The 19,425-nt window shown below is 42.3% G+C and overlaps 1 protein-coding gene across 3 annotated transcripts in view; it reads right to left on the reverse strand.

Moving 5' to 3' along the window:
* Positions 1–8,858, reverse strand: part of PLPPR1 (phospholipid phosphatase related 1) — a 213,543-nt gene extending 204,685 nt beyond the window's left edge. Inside the window, exon 1 of one of the 3 annotated variants that reach the window (XM_036238325.1) lies at positions 8,497–8,858. The gene's annotated coding sequence lies outside the window, so the exon portion shown is untranslated. The remainder of the gene's footprint in view (positions 1–8,496) is intronic. The other 2 variants (XM_036238324.1, XM_036238326.1) reach the window with 2 other exon arrangements.
* Positions 8,859–19,425: the final 10,567 nt, after the last annotated feature.

Below are 19,425 nucleotides of genomic sequence, written 5' to 3' on the forward strand. Positions count from 1 at the left end.
ACACAGAAAGAGACTGATTATGTTTTTTCCAGTTAATACAAGTGTGAATGAAAAGGTCTTACTTTTTTTTCAGTTCCTGCGACTCTCAGGAGAGAAGGCTGCGGGCTGATTACTAGAGCATCTGAGTGTGTGGGTTTGCCTGGAAGGGATAGCCAGCACAGGCTGGAAGATGGGAATAATGATAAAGCTTGCTCAGCTTGTAGAGCTCTGAGCTGGACAGCATTGCTCTCAACCAGTTTTCTTTCCTGTTAATTATATCTGATTTCACTTGATTATGGATTGCATTCCATTTAAAATGTTGGGAGTGGGGGTGGGGTCACTGCTCTATGCTATTTATCAGAAATATCAATGAAAAGAGCACCCCAGAAACCCTTGACCATCAGCCGTGCAAATACATTACTCCTCATTGTGATGGATTTGCTCCAGTAATTATTATCACCTTTTCTCCAGTCTGTGTCTGGGAGTATTTCTAGAACACTTGATGCCATAGTGCCCAAACAAAAAGCCCTTTCTAACATAATGGAGGCAATTTAAAATATGTGCATTTGTGTTGTGTAAAAATTTATGACATTCAGACAAAGAGGGGTATTTATTTCCTATGTGTATGCATCTCTGCTTTCTGTTGTTACCGATGAATGGGGAAAGATAAATGTAGCAAAGGAGGAGAAAATAATGGCTGGGAGGGGAGCTGGCGGCTGACTTCCCATTTAGGGAACAAGCTGCTGAAGCCCTCCGCCTAAGGCTTTGATGATGGTGGAAGGTAATGGGGTGATCTGTCACCCCAAGCCTGAGAATCAGAAGGATGAAGTAGAAGGAGCACAAGCTTTAAACTCAGAACTGGGTTTGAATCCAGCTCTAGCTTTGAGAGCTTGGGTAAGCTAACTCACTGTTCTGAGACTCGGGTTTGCTCAACTGTCAAATAGAGATATTAATATCTATTCCAGCATGCTTTAGAATTAATAAAATATACATAGAGCTCCTTCTATACTCAACAGTTGTGCCTTGGATGGTAATTAGTAGATACCTCCTCAAAATTTCCTCCTCTTTTTCTCCTTTCCATTAATGTTTCTTTTCTGACCTTTTCTATTTTGGGGGCAGAAATGACCACTTTTTTTTTTCAATCGTCTAACCTCAAATCTTCAAAACAGGCCAATAGTGCCATAAGCCAAGACCAGCCAAGTTGATGGATAAAATAATTTCCTCCTTTTTCCATGGTGGATATTTAAAAAACTCAAGAACATAGACATATAAAAAGAACATGTAAACTTACAAATAAAAACAATCTCAACTTTGTCCATTGGTCCTGAGATAGATAAATAGATAGATAGGTAATAGAGCTTTTATTCAACATTTATTTTTTCCTTTTGGCCATGCTTTTATACTGTAAATGTGGTTTACTAATTAGCAGACCAGGCAGGTCATGAAATGTATATTAACAGCTCATACCATTGGTTTGAATGGTGTTTCTTTTGATATTTTCAATTAGAGCCCATGCCATACACAGTGCAACTGCATTCTTATACCAATGTTGGAAGGCAAGGAAGTAGCCTCCCTCCTACTTTGTGGAAAGAACAGAGCTGGGACTAACATGAAAAGAGTGAGGCATTTGCATTGGATACAAAATTTAAAGGAATGCCAGAAAACTCAGTAATTAAACAATATTTTGATGCCATATTTCAAAAAGTCAAAATTAATGCAAAAAATTCATGATAAGCAAAATATCGAAGTTTTAAATAAAGATAAGAACCAACCCTGCATTTGCATGACAGTGTCTCCTGCAGCTCACCCTGATCCAGGAGCTGGGTCGATCCTGCATCTGAAATCAGGAAATGGGTTCTGGTCCCAATTTTAACACCATTCAGCTACATATCTCAGGTGAGTCACTAAGCATCTTTGGTTCTCAGTTGACTCATCTTGATCACTTACAAGTCTGATTATAAAACTGCCAGTGAGACTTTGAACTTGAAAATTCTATGATTTCCTATAACATGAAGCCGTAGTATAGAGGTATCAACGATGACTTGAAAGAACAAGATTCATTCACTCAGTCAGTCATTCAATCCAAAATGTTTGCTGAGCAATGACTACTTGACATGCTGAAAATACAAAGTTGAGGACTATGGAAAAACCTAGAAAAGGAAGCCAAACCTAATGCTAAAAGATCAGGACAATTTTCTCTAGGATGTCACTTTGACCTAAAGGACTAAAGAAGTTAGGCAAGGAAAGGCAAGGATGGAATTCCAAAAAGAGAGAATAGCAAGCCAAAAGTCTGAAGACAAAAAAGAAAAATCTCAGTTACAGAACTGTAATAAGTTTATTATAACTAAAACATAAATACGATGCATGAAACGAACAAAAAAAAAATCAATCTAAGTATTTGGTCGAGTGTAATGCAATGAGCACTGGGTTATGGTCAGACCTGGGTTCCAGTCACTGCACTGTTGCCCAGCTTGCTGGGTGATGGGGCTTCCCTATCCACTGGGATTCTATTTTTGAGCACACTACAAACTTTCCCATGAAGAAGGGAGTCTTTTAATTCCCAAAGAATGTCTCAAATCTCACATCTGAGCTATTTAGAGTTTACATCCCTCAGAACCAAAGAGGTGCTGTAATTAATACATGGAGTCAGTCACTTCCCTGAAAATGACTTTTTAAATAGCTAAGCAGCTTTTGCATGATGCCCAAGAGCCAGAAGAATGTGAGGACCAGCCTAGAGGCAAGCAAACTGTCATCTTCCCCAGCCAGGTGTGAAAAGGAGGCAACTAGGCAAGTGTCTGGGGCAGACACATATCGTGCATGTCTCCTCCACCTAGGCTTATGATGGTGGAGCTGGTCTCCTCCTGTCATATTTGTGTCTGCTGATTTACTTCCTGCACTTAAGAAGATAGGATTAGAGCCAGCTATTTATAACTGACCAAAATTCTGTTAAACCTAATATTAAAGCACATAATCTCTAGAGTCCTGAGCATAAAGTCAAAGCTTTATGTTTTGAATCTTAACTGTTGTCACACATAATACCTACTATTTATTGAGCACTTACTCTATGCCAAGATTTCCAAATATTAACTCATCTAATCCTCACCATTCTAGGTGATGGGTTAAGATGGTTATCTCCATCTTAAGAGCAAGAGCAATGTGAAGCACAAGAAGGTAAACTGAGTGCTCAAAGTCACACATTTGACAACTGGCGCAGCCAAAACTCAAATACAGCCTGTCTAGCCTGAGTCTGTGCTCTCGGACAGTGTACTGCATAAACAAAGTTCATCATTCTGCACACCCAAATGATGCCCTTAGAGTACACCACTAAGAGGCCCAGGACCCAGGACACTCAAGGATCTGAATTCTCTGGGCTTCAGTAAGCAGAGCAGTCACTTAGTTATGGGGGTGAAAGGCATGCTTCATATCTGTCCCCGAATCAACCTTCCTATGCTCTTGAAAAAAGGCATCCTTCCTCCCCTGTCTCTTCTCTCACATTCTCCTTTCCCACACCTTTTGTTCTTCATAAGCACCAGCTCTTTCCATCTGTTCCCCCTTGATAAACACTGCTTTTGAGGCTCACTGCACCTTCTCCCTATGGCCCCATAACTCTTTCCCCCACCAGACTTCATAAATGACTGATAGGTATGCTTCGCCTGGATTTCCTCACCTCCCATTCCCCACTGAATTCCCTGATTTATGGCTCCTGAGCACGCTGCTATACTAAAATTGCTTTCCTAATGGTCACCAGTGAACTCCTATTCATTGTCTTTTATCAGTTCCCTACTTTCAATCTTTTCGACATCTCTTCGCTTAAAATCATCTTGGTAATTTATACCTCTGCTGAGAGGAGACAGTTTGTAGGATTATTAAAATGGGCTTTGAGACCTGATTCTGACACTTACTGGATTGGTAACTTTCTACAAGCTATTGGAACCTGTCTGTCTCAGGTGTCCCAGCTAAAGAAGGGAAGCCCCGGTAGCACGGGGATTAAACAAGATTCTACATGTAGGCACTCACGTAAGTCCCGACACACAGATCGGACTGCTTCCATCAAGTCCGACCACCCCAACTTATGGTTCTCAGGCTTTTGCTTTCATGCCAGTTCTTTCTCATCTTGTCTTAGTATCCTATGGTACTTGTTGCTCTCCTTAATCTCCAAAGTTTGCTAAATGCTGCAAATTAGTCTTTGGCTCTATCATTTCCTGCTTTCTCCATCCTCTCCCTCAATAAAAACACTAGTTGGCATTTACTATGAAATCACTGCACACTGGATTCTGCACTACGTGCTTTTCAGGATGTTCCAGCATCACCCCAGAGTTAATTTCCACAAAACAGCACCGAAACTTTCACTTTCCTGAGCTAACCTCCCACTCCCATTCCTCTGCCACCATTCATCCAGCTACCAAAGGTCAAATCCAAAGTGCTATCTTTGATACTCCTCTTTTATACCCCAATAGTCAACATGAAAACATTCTCATGTATTTATCCATTCTGGCATCTCTTACTGGGATTTCAAGATTGGAACTAAATACACTTGGGTTTAGTTCAGTAAAGGACCCAACTCCTAGGGCTGCACGGTTGATAACTGGAACATGGGTGGTTTGGTTCTCATCCTAGGATGCCAAGATGCTATGAGCTCTTTAAATGAGACCCCGTGGCTTACAAACTCCCTGGTCCAGGATTATCTTAAAAGTTTAAGCAAGGTACATGAAATCAGGAAATTCTGACTAGGAGGAAAGAAGAAGGTACTAATATTTACTGCCAGCCTACTACGAACTAGGAATTGTGCTAAGTGCTATTGTTTCCAAGATGGGCCAATGATATAATCTTTTAAACGTAAAAAATGTGATGTCACAATGCTGCTTTCTTATTGGCACTTTATAGGAAAGTTCTTTATAGAGGTAGTCTCCCTGGATCATTTCGTCTCTGATGCCCTCCCATCCAAAAGGTTGATCACCTTGGAAAAATGGAAGCCATGATTTAGCTTTTACTATTTCTATGTAGGAATCATCACTTCATGGCTGGATTTCTCGTTCATTGATTTAATCATTCATTCAATGAATATTTATTGAGACCCTACTTTGTATTAAGCCTGTGATGAATACTGAAGATATAGCTATGAATATCATTCCCTTGAAAAACAAGAAAGTGAGCTGAACGAGTAAATGCAAGGGAAATAGAAGACAGTATGGGAGCACATAGGAAATCGACCCTTCTTAGATTAGCAGGGTTTTCTTTTCTCACTTGATGTCTCCCAGATATAGCTCCTCCTCTCCACCTCCACTGCTACCATCTTCATCATTTCACACCTATATTTCCACAATAAGCTCCTTGCCTCCAGTCTCACCACCTCCAATCCCTCCTCCACATGTGGTCACAGCCTTCTTTCTTTAAAGTAAATCTGAACATGTCTCAAACTTTCCCAACCCTCAAACTCTCGCCCAGCCTTTCTGATAAAATTGAAGCTCTTTTGCTTGGGATATTTCCATTCACACTTGATTTCTTCTTATCTCTCTGGCCTGATGGTTCGCTACACCTAGGGGTTAAAAATCCACTCTTCCTGCAGCTCTCATACAGTTTTTTTTTTTTTTTCCTGTCTGAGAAGCCCTCTTCTCCTTGTCCTTCAAAACTCAGCTCACCTCAATTTCCTTAATAAACCTTCTTACCTCCCATAGGTGGATGCTCTTCCTTTGTGTTTCCATAGTATCTTGGCCATATCTGTATCCAAACACTCTAAGACAGAAGTTGTTAATTAATGTCACCCAGCTGCGATTCATCTTGGTATCCACACTCCAGCACCATGTGCTCTAGCCACATGGAATAGCTTATAGTTACCCTAATTCATCAGACCCTCTCACAAATTTCTTCTGCCTAGAATGTCCTTTCTATCCTCCCCTACCTGGTAGAAGACTATTCATTTTTTAAAAATATTTCAAAGATCACCTGCTCAAATCCCCCAAGGGAAGAAAATATATCACTTACATGTCTGTACTATTTGCACTTGATTTACCCTACAATTAGAACTGTTTGTCGGATTCCATCATAGTTAGCTAAATATTATGTTTCTACCTCCTTGAAAGCTGGGACTATTTTTTTACTTCCTGTTGTTTTTTTCTCTCCAGCCTCCAGCACATAATAAGTGCTGAGGTGTGTTTTCTGCATGCTGAGAAAGTCCAGGAGCAGGGATGGAGCAAATAGCAAGAGCCTGCAGCAAAGCACAGAACTATTATACTCTCTATTTCATGTGTGTTAGTCTTGCATTTACAACTAGATCATAAACCCTTTGAGGGCCAGAACTACGCTATACATTTTTATATGACTTTTGATGTTAAACATGGGATAGGTGGTCAGCAAATACATATAAATACGACCTGAGTATAATCAAATGACTCGAACTGGCAGATGTAGGTAGAGGAAATAGATCATAAAGAGAGTAAACAGAGCTCTATTACAAAGCAAAACATAATCTTAATCTTTTCTTGCCTAGTTTGGCAATAAAAATAAGAATGTTCACCATGAAATAAAAAGGACACATGCTGATAATTATATTTAAACGCCTTTTATGCTAATTTCAACTTGAAAATATTTCTCGTAAGGACTTGACTTTACTAGTTGTTTAAAAAAATTTTTCAAATTTCTCTCTTATTGAATACTTTCAAAAAATCAAAAAAAAAAGCGAAGCTGTTTTAATAATATGCATCATTTCCCACTTCCCCTCTCTTTTTTTTTTTCCTTCTCAAAAACTTCATCACCTTGGCTATGTTGACTTATGAGTCAAGGTCTCTTTCATATGTAAACTTTTTCAATTAACCTCATGTTTTCTCCCACTTCAAAGAAGTTACAAAATGTTAAAAATTAAAATTGAAAAGGTCCCCAGAGCAGCACAGAGATGGCCTCCACCTGTCATCTTGAAGTGAAGAGAATACCCTCAGACAACCCATAGTCACAAATACTGAATCTGACCTTGTAGTGGGTTCTTCCGTCAGCATCAGCTTGGCTTCTAGGTTCCCTACACACCTCTCTTACAAATCCAAAGCTCCTGAGGTAGAGCAGAGTCAGAAACATACCTGTCTGCCCATCCCCCCTTCCAGGTATAAACAAAACATCAAGATGGAGAAACTTTCACACACGGCACTTTTCTGGACTTAAAGAACAAATTTGTGACTCTGCTAAAGGTTAGCCCAGGAATAATTGAGTGTTTTACACTCCAGATGTGACATTCTAGAAATCTCCAAAGCAGAGTCTCATGAATAAAGCCACCAAAGACAGCAGAAGTAGGAGAAGGGGTATATGAATTCCATGAAGGCTGCAGGGTGCCTATTCCTGCCTTAATTGGCCTCTAGTCACACCTCTCCTAAATAGCCATCATCTGTTCCTCTTCTAGTCACCTTTGTCCCAGTCCTGGACTCCACACACACTCCCTCAGTCTCTGCTGTTTCAAAGGGCCATTAGATTTGAGGCTATTCCCAGGTGAACTCTGAGACCCGCCCCAGTTGGGGCAGGCATTTTAGGGAATCCTTTCTTCGGGACCTATTCCCTGGTACCGAAGAGACAGTCAGAACCGTGCCTGTCGACCAGCAAGATATCAGGCTGCAGAGAATCGTTCCCACGAAAGAAGCTAAAAGGGAAAACGATATCCCCACAAAGAAAAATAACCCAGAATCCTCCACATATTCCACGTGTGTGTCATAAAACCCCAGGGCAAAAATAAAGCCCCAGCTTTCCTCCGCTGCAACCGCAGCTACAGCAGCCTCAGCCCCAGCCCCAGCAGCCCCAGCCCAGCTCAGCTCCCAGTGCTTCTGCCTCGGGGTGCCTAAGACAGCACCTTCCCGGGGGAGGAGAGATCCCGGAGCCCAGCGTTTCTAGGAGGTGATTATGGAAAGCCTTTCAGTAACTCATCATTCATCCCCGCACTGACCCGAGCCTCACCCCGGCGCCTCTGGCACTGGCGTTGAATGAGAAAGCCGAGGGCTGCCCCTCCAATTCTGCAGGTGACAACCCCCACCCACCCCCCGCTACGATGCGCCTTGGGTAAGGAGGTAGGCGGGAGGAAAGGATGACAGGTGCCCAACCTGAGGGAAAATCAAAGGCCACGCTTACAGCCAGGGGTGAGAAATCCCAACCCCCGCAGGGGCGGGAGGACTTGGCAGCAGCTACCTGCAGGGCGCCCCCGCTCGCACGCCGGCTCCGTCGCAGCCCGGAATACAGCCAGAAGGGTGGAACGGGACAGAGGGAGCCTCCACGCCCCCTTTGTCTCCACGTTTCCCAAATGACAAGGGAGGAAAGTTTACGAGCAGGGACGGCGCGGCTTTCTGCTGGGTCAGTCTGACACCTCGCAGGAGGCGACCCTCCCTGGGATCTTCCTCTCACCCTGCACAGCCCTGGCACTGCCTTCATCTGCACCTTGAAACCCGCAAGCGGGGTTTGGGCCACCTGCACCGCCGCGTCGGGCAGGAAACCTGCCCCCTTCCGCCCTGACGCCCTGGAGCGGCCCGCGGCTGCGGGCGCCCTGCTCACCTCTGGTGGCGGAGCGTCCTCCCGTGCGCCCTATTGGGCGGTCCGGCTCCCCCGAGCGAGGTGCATTCAGGCAGCGGCCGGAGACACGCTCCCCGGGCTCTGCTGCATTCCGCCTGCGTGGGAGAGCTAGCCGGCAAGCGCGCAGCGGGCGTGGACGAGTGTGTGTGTGTGTGCGCGTGTGTGTGTGTGAGAGTGTGTGTGCGCGCGCGTGCGTGGGGCGGGGGTGCGCGGGATCACAGATCCCCCTCGGCGCCCATCCTGCGCTCTGCCTTCGCCTCCGCCTCCTCCTCGCACTGCCGCCTGCACAGGGTCCAGGTTTCAGGATCTCTGGTTTGTTTAATGAAAGGACGGAGCAAAAGGCTGGCGGGGAGGGGTATGGGGGGGGGGGCGGTGAGAGAGGCGGGGAGGGCACCGGGTTGCGCATGCTCAGAGAGGGACACTGAGCGCTCACTCGGGAGCTCAGGCAGAGGGAGGAGCGCGAGCTGGGGTGAAGGCGAGCTTGGCTGCGCCCACCGGAGCAGCAGGGGCTCCGCCGGCTTCCCGGAAAGCAGCTGGGAAACCCGTCAGCAAAGGTGCGCCCTGCGCGGGGACTCCCTGGAGCCCGCGTGCGGGAAGCTGGCGGCGGCGGGATCCCGACCCATGCTAGGGGACCGCTTCGGCCGTGAGTCCTCGTAACGCCAGACTCTGTTCTCCGTGTATTTTTGGTGACAGCTTCGGGGTTCCTGTGTACCGCTCTCCTGCCTCTGTGCTGTGGGGGTACCGTGGTGCATCTCCCCAGAGGTCCAGGAGGAACCACAGGCAGCAGGTCTCACCTGAACTAAAATGAGTTTCCTGATCTTCTTTCTCCCCCTCCCAACTTCCACTCCGTGAAGCGCAGGAAAGGTCAGCTGTGCACTTGGGTCCCAAAACAGGTTTGATGGGACGAAGGCGAGGAGGGTCACACAAAAACTCTCTTCCAGAGAACAAAGCAGGAGTGGAAGGAAGGTGAGTCCCAGAGGGCTCCATACTCGGCCTCCTTTGGAGACAGGGGTGGATGGAGGAGACATTTCCCCTACTAAAGAAGGCCAAAGGAATAGATTCATTGTCCCCATTAACTTGAACGCCAAAGCAATTCTTCCTGAGTATTCTGGCTACTTGGTAAAATGGAAGAACTGTCCACACAAAGAGAGCCCAGTAAGAGAACCTGAGCCCGCTCTGGTGGTGGCGGGGTAACCTGAGGCCAGGGGAGATGCTGGGCGAGAGGCTTAGTGCGTGGAGTGGAAACTCTTCTTTAGTGAGATTGTTCTATGAGCAAAACAGGCCAGCAGTTAGGACCCATTCAAGAGCTTCCATTTTCAACCTCCTCCCTGTTTAATCACCCTGTCTTTCTATGTTCTCACCTACAGAAGACATCCCAAACAGGAAACTCTGGATAAAGATATGCCTACTTCCTGTTTTGTTTTGTTTTGTTTTGTTTTTGGCCCCTCCAGAAAAGGGCTACCTTTTGGTCACCCAGCCTTGGAGGGATAGAAAACAGCCATCTCTATGCAAATCTTCCCAAGCTTTCATTAAAGATCACCCTGAGCATTTCTACTATGCAGTGCAAGTGAGCAGATGCCTTCTTGCTGAACTCCGACCCCCATCCCATTCATCTTCCCAATAATAATGCCCAGTGACATTAGAACAACAGGACAATTAGATCAAACCTAAGAGCACACCAAGACAAGAGAAAACAGCATATCTAAATACTACCAACAAAAGCAAAGTTTAGGAGAAAAGACAGGGGAAGGGAGGGAAGGAAGAAGGAAGGAAGGGAGAGACAGAGAGAGAGAGAGAGAAATGGAGAGGAAGGAAGGGAAGGAGGGGGAGAGAGAGAAAAAAGAAGGGAGGGAGGGAGAAAAAAACTAAGAGAAGGGAAAACTTAAAACGTCAAAGTGCCCTGAGTGTTATTGGCTGGTTTCTTTGCTTGGTAGTTCATCAAAAGGAGTAGAATTGCAGCATCTCTTTGCTTAAAGGAGAATGAGTATGAGTCTTTCTACCCACCAGGTAGGTGAGATCAGATTCTCCTGAAAAAATAGCAAAGTCTCTATAGTAAACAGTATGTGGGGCTCCTACTTTCATGTCCATTTTTCTCAGGCCTTCCTCTTGGCACCAGGCTTCTTGGAAGGCATCTTAGACAGATCTGCCTTGTTACCACATTATCCAGTGAACAGAGGATAGAGTTCCCTGGGATTTCAGGGTGTTAGCTTTGGCAGAGCCTTGAGACAGGAAAGCCATTCTCCCTGCACTCAGCACTGTCAAACAGCAGGTGAGTGAGGGCTCTGAAGCTAAGAAGGGGGTGGGTCCTGGAACAAGGTTGTGGGGCTGGGGTAGCTGCAGGTCTCCACTTTGTAGTTCTATTAGCGGAGATAGTACTGGGGCACTCCCTCCTATGATGAGACATATCAAGGGCCTCCTGGCCAACACATACACTCTCCTTTGTCTGAGCCTGGCTTTAGGGGAGGAGGGAAGGGACACTCTGTTCACCATATCAAAGCGCCAACAAGGTCAAGGGTGAAGGAGACTATAAATCTGAAATTGCAAATAAAACTGAATCCCTTTATGGTGCTGCTATGAGAGGGTGAACTGGCAGTTCTGAAGAGATTTTTACTGTTTGGGGAGAGTGGAGGAAGCACAAGGGACATTAAATGAGGTGATGTACATAAAACACAGTGCCTAATGCATAGCAAGCTCGCCATAACTTGTAGCTGTCATTATTTTGGTTAACATTTTCATTATTATAATATATATTGTTTTTAAAGGCTGAGGAGGTTTTTTTTCCCCCTAAGCTTAAACAAAATGGATGAAAGCCAAATGCCTTCCAATTTTCCTGTTGGCTTCCTCCATCGCCCCCTCACACACCGCCCTGATCACTGATGTATTCAAATCCATGAAATGAAAAGCATGCTAAAAAAAATGTGTGGCAGTGGGAATGGTGAATAACCCCAGCCCTCACCCTCCACACTCAGAGCTAGACGTAAATGTGAGATAGCATGATTTTTCAGTAATATGCCTCAAGCACTTTTTGCCAGTCATTTCTCACAGAGATTAAGGACCCCTCCCACCTGGCAGTCAGGGTCTCCTGCTGTCCGCTCCACATACATTAACTCACCAAGCTTTGTATTTTCACCTTTTTTTTTTTTTTTTTTGCCTTCCTTCTAATTTTAGCTATCTAATGTGTTACTCCTCCTAGGTAACAGAATGCCCAAAGCCAATTAATATGCACACATCTGCAGATGGTTTTGAGAGAAATTAATGGTAAGAATTTCAGTGGCTGCAGGTATTTTCAATGCTCCTCAAATTCAGATTTCAGACTTAGCATTCATCCCTTTACCTAGGGGACAATCCCTAAACTTGGCACCCCTCTCTACCAATAGACACGTCTAATGGCCTCACCTCCAATGTCAACAAAATAACCCAGTATTGTTGCTGTTCAAAACAGAGTATCAATATCAAAAAAAAAAAAATCCAGAATTAAGAAAAAAAAAAAAACAGTTTGAACATAAAACTCTCCCAAGTTATGCATGCTATAGAAATGCCTCAGTTCTTAGAAAATTATATAAAAGGAATTCCACTAGGTTTTATATTGCTGAAATAATATACAACTCTATGGTGATACAGTATATACATAAGTTCTGCTCTGAATATTTTCTAATAATTATGAAGCATATTTACCATTTGCATTTAAATTGTCTTCTATGTATAATTTTGGTCCTCTAATGAGACAAATAGATTTATAAGTGTTTCTTCTTGTAGAAAGTGTGTGTGTGTGTGTGTGTGTGTGTGTGTGTGTGTGTGTGTGTATATATATAGAGAGAGAGAGAGAGAGAGAGAAAGTGAGCGTGCGTGCGTAATATTTTTCTGGTTGAGTAAAAATGTCAAGCCATGACTGTAAGGACTAAACTAGTAATCATTATAAAAATCAAAATGTTTCTGTGAACATTAAAAACTATTACCAAACTATCCCTTATAACCCTTTCCATCTTTCTTATTGTCACCCTTAACACATGAAGTCCTTTTATTTTATGTCCGACTTGCCCCCAGGTAGGTTGGTTGTGAGCCATTCAAGGTCAGAGGTTCATTTCTTTTCAATGCTCCAGGTGCCTAATGAAAGTAAGCAAGTAGTATACATTCAGTAAATGTTTAAAGAGTGAATGAATAAATACATAGCCAAAAATAAATTTCTGCTGGTAATATGCTGACTTAGAAAAAGATTCCCAAATACCTTGACCTTATTACTCCTCATAGATGATGAAGTCAATAGACACTATTTTTTAAGGTTTCATATGTGTGGTGAACTAAAAATGGAAGTTGGATGAGAAAAGCAAAACAGGTTTCTGCAGATAGTTTTTATCCCCTTGGAAACATATAAATCAAGCCCATTCTAATTTTTTTCTGGTTCAGAAAGAGAACGCATTTTGGCTCAAAGTGCATTATTATTCAAAGGATAGCTTCATGCTGGGCAACCTAATCCAGCCAGAATTATGTTCTAATTTATTTAACTTTCCCCCTAAGTAGGATGAAATGGTTGACTCAATAGTGGTTAGAACTTGTTTTCTCTTCAAAAGAGATAATCCAAAAAATGAAAAGGGCCACCCCCAGGATCCCACCCTCAGCATTTCTTTTATTGGCATCCAGAGTGAAAGGGACCAGTAAAAAGTTGGTTTTGTCACGTTCTATCAATCACACAGGCCAGCCTTGGTCCTCTTCTCAGGTTATCTTCATCTGTGGGTGCCCTGTGTTTTTTGCCGGGACCCTGACTGATAGATTTAAAAAAACTTTTTTTTTTTTTTTTAAATTTATGGACTCACCTCACCCACTTTGGACCTAATGCTTATTGCTACTTCATCTGCTCTGATTTCTGGGGCTCCCCATATACCATGATTTGCGTTCTGGGTTACTATATTATGTGTCCCAGCCTCTAGGATCCATGCATATTTGTTGCTGAAACTCCAGCCTGTCTCCACATGCCCACAAGTGGGATCCAGACATCTATTATTGATTCTCCCACTGTTTGGTTCTATCCTTGGTGCCATCCTTGTCATCTCCTCTTAGAAATTTTACCCAGAATTGTTAGAATCATAACTCAATTTCCCTTGTACTTTACATATTGTAGACATCCCACTGCTAGCAATTCCTGCCTGTTGACCCTGCCCTAATCCATGAGAGGCTGGTCTGCCCATCTATCTCTCTTCTTTAGTCTGTCTCATGCTCTCAGTGTGGAACTCCCAATATTAGTGTCTTCATTTTTCCTCATCTTTAAAATGAGAGGTCTGAATAAATTACTCAGTCATCACTTAATAGCATAACCCCAGGCATCAATAAGCATTCTATAAAAAAATAGATTATAGTTTAGGCTTTGCGGGCCATGCAGTCTCTGTCATAACTACTCAACTCTGCAGCCACAGACAATGCATAAACAAATAAGAATGGCTATGTTCCATTTTTTTTCTTTCTTTCTTTTCTTTTTCTTTTTCTTTTTCTTTTTCTTTTTTTTTTTTTTTACAAAAACAGGTGGTAGACTGGATTTGGCTTGCAAGTTATAGTTGGCTAACCCTGAGTCAAATCCTTTACTTTCTGCCCTTCACCTCTGCCACTAGCAATATGTTGGGTAGAAGGAACCTGACAAATCCTGCTTTCTGTCCTGACTGTAAGAAAATAATATAAACCATGAAAGTGGTAAAGGAAGTCTTAGTCCATCGTCAATTTAAGGGCTCCTTGTCAGTGTGGCTTTCACACTATCTTGAGAATACACTCAGAAAATTATTATTTTTTTCTTTTCTGCAAAGCAGTTGGCTATGTTTTCCACATGGAACAGTGGCAGCAACAGCAAATTTCTATTTTTAGCCTAAAACTAACTTGTGTGGTGTACAAGTTTAATGAGAGGAGTATTTGAAAGAAAAAATGGGGAAAAAATAATAGTGTGAGCACAATATTCCTGGTAAAATAAGGCAAGTAAATATATTCTAATTATGACTAGAACCTAAAGAAAATTGCCTCTTAAAGATAAATAAACTCAACCCCAATAAAAAAGAATACATTCTTATGTAGGTCACAGTATAAGAACAACATTTCTACTGAGTTGAACTCACACAAATTTAGCTACTAGCTGAACATTTTTACACATTTAGTCCAAAGTTATAAAATTCAGCCTATCTAAATATTTCACTCCCCCAAAGCAATCTACAGATCCAATGCAATCCCTATTTGTATTGGTTTGCGGGGGCTGCCATAACAAAATAGTACAGACTGGATAGCTTAAACAACAGAAATTCTTTTTCCCACAGTTCTGAAGGCCAGAAGGCCAAGGTGTTGGCAGGGTTGATTTCTTCTGAGGCCTTTCTCCTTAGCTTGTCGATGGTCTCTTCTTGTATCTACACATTGTTTTCCCTCTCTACATGTCTATATCCAAATTTCCTCTTCTTTTAAGGACAATAGTCATACTGAATCAAGGCCCACCCTAATGACCTCATTTTAACATAATTACTTCTTTAAGAACCCATCTCCAAATACAGTCACATTCTGAGGTACGAAGGTCAGGATTTTGACATGAGGATTTTAGGGGGCCACAATAGAGCCCATAATACTGTCAAAATCACAATATTTTTTTTTTTTTGTAGAAATAGAAAAATTCATCCTAAAATTCATATGGAATCTCAAGGGACACTGAGTCACCAAAACAATTTTGAAAAAGAACAAAATTGTAAGTCTTACTCTTTCTGTTTTCAAAACTTACTACAAAGCTACAATAGTCAAAAACAGTATAAAGGCAGATATATAGACCAATGTAATAGAATAGAGAACAGAAATAAATCTTTGCCTATATGGTCAAATGATTTTCAACAAGCATGTCAAGACCACCACTTGATGAGGTAGGGAAATCATTTCAACAAATGGTGCTGGGAAATTAGACAGCCATATTCAAAAGAATGAAGTTATACCCTTACCTTACACCATATTCAAAATAAACATAAAATCAATCAGAAACCTAAACATAAGATCTAAAACTATAAAACTCTTAAAAGAAGACGTAACGGAAAGGCTTCATGCCATTAGCTTTGACAATAATTTCTTGAATATGACACCAAAAGCAGAAGCTACAAAAGAAAAAAATAGATAAATTGTATTACATTAAAATTAAAATCTCTTTATATCAAAGGACACTATTGACAGAATAAAAAGGGAATCCATAGGAGAAAATATCAATACTCAGGATATGTAAAGAACTCCTACAATTCAGCAACAGCAGCAGCAGCAGCAGAAACCCAATTCGATAATACACAATGGACTGGGATAGACATTTATCCAAAGAAGATATCTAATGTGCCAATATGTACATGAAAAGATGTTTAACATCACTAATCATTAGGGCAATGCAAATTAAAGCCACACTGATAATGGTTATATGAAGTCATAAATAAGAAAGTATAGTTTGCATGGAAAAGAAAAAATGCAATGAGTTATCACTTCACATCCATTAAGATGACTTATAAAAAAGAAAGAAAAGAAGATAACAATTGTTGGCAAGGATTTTAAGAAACTGAACCCTTGTGCATTACTAGTGGGAATGTAAAATGGTACAGCCACTAGGGAAAACATTATGGCAGTTCCTCAAAAAATTAAAAATAGAATTATTATATGATCCAGCAATTCCACTTCTGGTTATATACCTGGCTATGTCATCTTAGGTGTATATCTGGGAAACATATCAGGTAAGATAGTCATTCATTTTTTTATTTAACCAATATGTATTAAATGTTTGATGCCAATGTAAACAGAGAATTTCAGATCAAGAATTCCAGCTAGTACTCTGAGGAAATTATTCCTAATATTCTGACTCTGTATTTGTGTGTTTTAGTTTACAAATGTATTTGTTAAAATAACAATTCCATGAAAGGCTTAAAGGAAATTCCTTGAAGACTTAGGTAAAAACAATCTAATGATGTTACTGGAATTGTACAGTATGATCATATGAAAAATTTATTTTAAATATATAATTTCGATGTAGACATGAATTATAACAAATTGATTTGATGAAATTTTTAAGAGTATGTTTCCTGTCTTTGAATCATCCCACAGCCCTTACGACTAGTATATAATATAACCTAGCAAAGTACCTAAACTATTCTTCTGACTAAGGAAATTCAGAAAAATCACTGAACTCTACACCAAACTATGCATTTCTCTCTTAAAATACCAGTGATAATTAACATCACCATCATATCATCAGCAGATAATCTTCATCGCAATTAGTCACCTTTAGTCTACATAGCTTGGCAAGCCAAAAATTCAGTGAGACTGGGTATGTTATTTTTGCTTGCAGTATTCCCCCTTTGACCAGTAAGATTATCTATATTACTTCCAAGAAACCACCATTCTCCAACTATGTGGTTTTGGGATTAAAAACGCTTCCCAACTCTAAGCATGGGCACAGAACCTCAACCTAGTTAACCAGATTCTCCTACTGCCCCAGCCATTGTGATGTCTCAGAGAGGGCAGATGATCTGGACTTTGTCTAACGGGAAAGAAAATGTCTCCTTTTACTGGGATTCTACACATTTAAAGTGCTCTAAGAAGAGAAACCTTACCACAGTTTGAACCCCTGCATCTTGCCATGCCTTAAAGTACCACTGGACTTTTCAGTTACTTGAGAAATTAATTCATTTCGGCTTAAAGCATTTTGAATTAGGTTTTCATTCCCCACTAAAAGTGTCTTTATGATATAATAACTTTGGCATCTCTTTAAGAATAGTAACAGCAAACAAAAGGGAACGCGAGCAAAGAATTAGAACAATGTTGAAAGGATCACATACTGTGACTGATTTCTGGGCCTGAACATTTCAGGCCGCCTTCCACCCTTAGCATACAGCTTGCATGTCCTCTTCCCCTTTTCTGAATTGCCAGATTCGGAGGCTGGCACTCTTCAAGGATGACACCTACCGTTAGACAGATGGAGCTGAGGGGGGCAAGGCAGAGGCCAGGCAGACCCTGCCAACTCATTTGGCCTCAGGCCCAGCCCTTCTCTACAACCACGACTGCTGTCACTATCCAGCTAAGGCTGGTCTCAGTGAGTGCTCCTTACTGTCAGCTTCTCTAGGCTCCTGAAGATGACAGTGGTGTTGGAAACTCCTTGACCCTCCTAGGCCTGGTGGGTCCCTGCACTAATCACGTCTTTGTGTGGTCAGACAGGTGTCCCTTGGCACCTGGGCAGGCTGAAGCTGCCTCCCTTCCCAGAGGCTTCTGCACCGCAGGGGGAGTCAGGGAAAATGTCTGGAACAGCTGCCACTCCTCTGACTGCCAGGCTGATCTGACTGGCTTGTGGGTGTTCCCTTCTTCCACACAGCAACTAAAGGTGTTCAGTTCACATACCACTTCCCAGAGAAAGAAGAATGTTCTTGTTTGTCCCCCTCCCCAGGTCAATCTTTTATTCTGCACCCAGAAGGGATCTAAAATGTAATCTAACCATGTTGCTAATTAGTTTAACTCTTCAATGGCTTTCCTCTGCCTGATGCTCAAGGTTCTTCATGATCTTGACAAAGACTTCATACATAACACCCTCAAATCTTCCAAATGTGTCATGTCAAGTTTTCTCTCCCCAGTACCTCCCACATGCTGTTCTGACTTTCCCATCAAGTCTACCCAAGTCTTATTTGTCCTTTGTCAGCTCAGACACCTCAGAGAGCCTTCTCTGAATCCCTCAAGGTGGGAGGGAGGAACTGCAATAGTCCTTCCTCTGTGTCCTCATAACACCCTGAGCTTACCTCTAGCCTAGCGCTTCTCATACTATGTTGTAATGCCATTTATATCTTTGACTCCCTTTATAACCCATGAGCAAATTGAAGATAGGAGTTATGTCTTTTACCTGCTATGTAATAGGTGCTTGGCTTATATTTGTTGAAGAAATAAATGACATAGGAATAGCTATGCCTCCCTACTAAAATTAGAGCATAAAATGTGGCAGTAAAGCCGGGTTCTTAAGGGGTATCTCACCTCAAGAAAAATGTGACTTTCTTTTGCTGCTCATTCAGGGAAGTGCCATATTCAAAGTGAATGTGGATTGTGCTGGCCTGGACACAGAAGAAGCAAGAGGACTCTCGCCACTGTTTCCCTCCACTACTTACTAGGTCTCAGAGAAAAGAATTCTTGGCTCTGGAGCATCCTATCTCCACTGCCACTAAATTATATCGCTTTTAGCTCTGTGCCCACTCCCCCAAATGGCAGCATGGTATGGGTGTGCACAGAGCACCAGGGAACATAGCCTGCCTTGGCACATCAGTGGTGCCGGTACCCCCACATGTCCAGCGGCTGCTGTGCTACCTCATGCCTGCGTTAATGAGTGTTAGCAGTATTGAGGGCAGTGAGACTTCAGTGGCACCTGCAGTGTTGGCTCGGTGTATTGGTTTTGTCACAAAGATCAGCGTCTGTGCCAATAATGGTGGACATCAGCAGCAGTTACAATGTCGAGGCTCCCTCTTCCACTATAATGGCTTGCCCTTGCCAGCAAACAGACTTAAGTAGGAAAATAGTTGTTTTATGTGGTAGCAGAAAGGATCTTTTCATTTCTACTTGTGACCCCATTTGATACACCATAACAAACTGGAAGAAGCCAGAGGAATACTGTTTTATTTTTTTCAGTGAGATTCTTTCATCTAGATTGGTATGGCCTAAGAAAACATTACAAATTCTATGGACTCCATTGAAAAAGAGCCCCAAAACTTGAGTTTAAATCTTGGTTGTGTTTCTTACACTGTTACTGAGTAAGGAAGGTCCTTCTCAGCGTCAGGGTCATCATCTGTAAAACAGGCACAATAAAGGCTCATCTCATTGGATGCACATATGGATTAGATAAGATCATGTGTATCGGTGCTCTACAAATGTGGAGTGTAATCAACAGCCACTCTGTAAAGCATG

This window comes from Rousettus aegyptiacus, unplaced genomic scaffold (assembly GCF_014176215.1).
Source record: "Rousettus aegyptiacus isolate mRouAeg1 unplaced genomic scaffold, mRouAeg1.p scaffold_m13_p_3, whole genome shotgun sequence".
In the NCBI taxonomy this organism is placed as follows: Eukaryota; Metazoa; Chordata; class Mammalia; order Chiroptera; family Pteropodidae; genus Rousettus; species Rousettus aegyptiacus.